This window comes from Lupinus angustifolius, unplaced genomic scaffold (genome assembly GCF_001865875.1).
Source record: "Lupinus angustifolius cultivar Tanjil unplaced genomic scaffold, LupAngTanjil_v1.0 Scaffold_741, whole genome shotgun sequence".
Classification (NCBI taxonomy): domain Eukaryota; kingdom Viridiplantae; phylum Streptophyta; class Magnoliopsida; order Fabales; family Fabaceae; genus Lupinus; species Lupinus angustifolius.
The window spans coordinates 4,270-6,670 of NW_017728066.1; positions in this window are offsets into that span (position 1 = coordinate 4,270).

Sequence of the window (2,401 nt, forward strand, 5' to 3'; positions counted from 1 at the left end):
GTTGAGTGTTACTCTTGTGTTGTGAATTCCTATTTTTTGGTTCATGTTTGTAATTTTCTGTGACAGAATGTTTTTGGACTGCTATCGGGTCCAAATTCGCCCGAATTCAGCCGAAAAACGTGTTTTTGAGTTAGGTAGCTCATAATCGAATTTCGATTATACCATTGGCTTCGAAATATTATTTTGAGACAGGATAGACATCAAGTTTGTCTGGAACGCATTTCTAAATATTTTTCACTCCGAATTCGACATTCCGAAATTCTAACTGTAATTAAAAGATTTTAATATCCAGTCGAGTATAAGCCGACAATACTGGGGCATGGTCTCATCGCGAATGTTTCGTCGAAAAAGTCACCTCATGTTCCCAAGTGAACTTGTTGGGCAAACAAGCAAAAATATATTCATCTTTTACACTAAACCCCTCAAACTCTTCACTTACCCATTGCGCTGTTAGTCTTGGAAACCCTTGGTTTCCCTCCATAAATCAGATTCAATTCTCCCCATCTCTTTTTTATTCTACTTAAAAAAGTTACAAAACCTCTTGAAACCCTGGGCTTGCTTCTCAAAAAACTGAACCATGGCACTTTAAAAAGAGTCCACCCCTTTGAGAAACCCTTGGCTCTACATTGCATTGCATTTCTTCATCCCTTGGATTTTCTCAAGAATACTAAGGTAAACCTTCATGCATGTTCTTCATCTTTTAGAAAATCTATCCGTTCATCGTGTACGATATTTGAGTATGATGTTTATGCGTATGTTACAAACATTTTCAACCGTCAAAATTTTCTAAAAAACCTTTCTATCTCTTGTTATACGCAAGAACGCAAAAAAAAAATGAGTTGTTGCAAATTTATAAATCGTTGTTTTGAAACCTTGAACCATTGTTGTTCATGGGGCTGTTTTAGTGTTTAAATATATGCATGTTATTTATGTTGATGAAATATGATGATTTTGAAATCAAAGAACATTTTAAATCGAAATGTCATTTTGATCATGAGATCAATCCTTGTACAAATGTGTTGAAATGATCATGAACACAATAGGAATCGTGAACTACACTTTCGAGGATAAATGATGGTTGAAGAATATGAATTTTGGACCGGATGGATGAAAGTCTCGGATGTTCTTGGAATGGATTAAAATGATGTCTTTAGCTTAGAGTTAGTAGGAAAACAATTTAACTTGCGAAATGTTGGTTTGTTTTTGTGTTTAGTTTTGAGGCGTTTGAAGTCGGACAAATGATCCATTCATTTGAAGGATATCAACCACTCTATAACCCGAGCTGAGAGAGAATACATCGTGACATAGTAGTGTCTGAATATGACACCCGGATCTCCCAACTACCTCAAAAGTTGGGAGTGATTTATATTTTTGTTAGAAACTCATACTTAACCAAATAATTTCATGTCTGAATTAAGTACGGATGTTTCCTTAGGCTGTATGCCCCTAGGGTAGTATACAATATTAAGTCTTGTGGTTGTTATCCATGAAAGAACACTACTCAAGAAACTAAAACGTGTAGGGATCAAAAATAGTGGTAGTATTTGATCCAGTGGCCTGAGAGGTTGAGAGAGTGGTCCTACCCACTCGTCCAGCCACGCTTGGGCAACCCAACCATGCCTAGGTGAGCCAGGCATGCCTGGCCACTGCACCAACCACGCTTGGGCGACCCAGCCTCGCCTGGGCGACCCAATCACGCCTAGGCAAGGGCCAGGCAGCATGCGTGGCCTGTTTTGGGCGGGTTTGGCGCCTGAGTAACAGTACCTCTCTCGGGCGAGACCCATAGGGTGATTTTGACCAGTTTTTGGTGGATTTTGCGCTTGAGCGACAGTCCCCTCGTTTGAGCGAGAGCCATGTAGAGAATTAAGTCTGTTGGGATGAGTTTGTCGCTTGAGCAACAGTCTTTCGCTTGAGCGAGAGACGGACAATATTTTTTACTGTTTTTGATAGATTGCTTAGGAAATAGCCCTAGCTTGGGCGTGAAGTGTATTTATAGTTGAGGAAGACCGTGGCTCAGAGGATTGAGTCAGGTTCCCAAATTGACAAACATATACTGTTACTTTTGTTCTTGCGCCTTATGCGGGCAAGGATTCCGACGAGGATGTTGTGAGCAAGGCTACACCTAAAAAGGATTATATGATACCACACAGTGAGGTCGTCTGACCGTAAGAGACTTGGTTGTGTGGTCGTCCAGGGTAAGTCAGCGATAGTTCATAGTGGTAGGGATGTTTTTCCTATATTACGTGATAACATAAGATCGAGTCCTACAAGAAGCATTCCTTTGGGAGATGTCTTAGGATGGGCCGATAGATATAAAAGAATAATCAAAATATTTAATATGCTAACTTCGGTTAGTATGCATACTCATTATGAACAACGAAGTAGTGGAGAGGAAATTTAC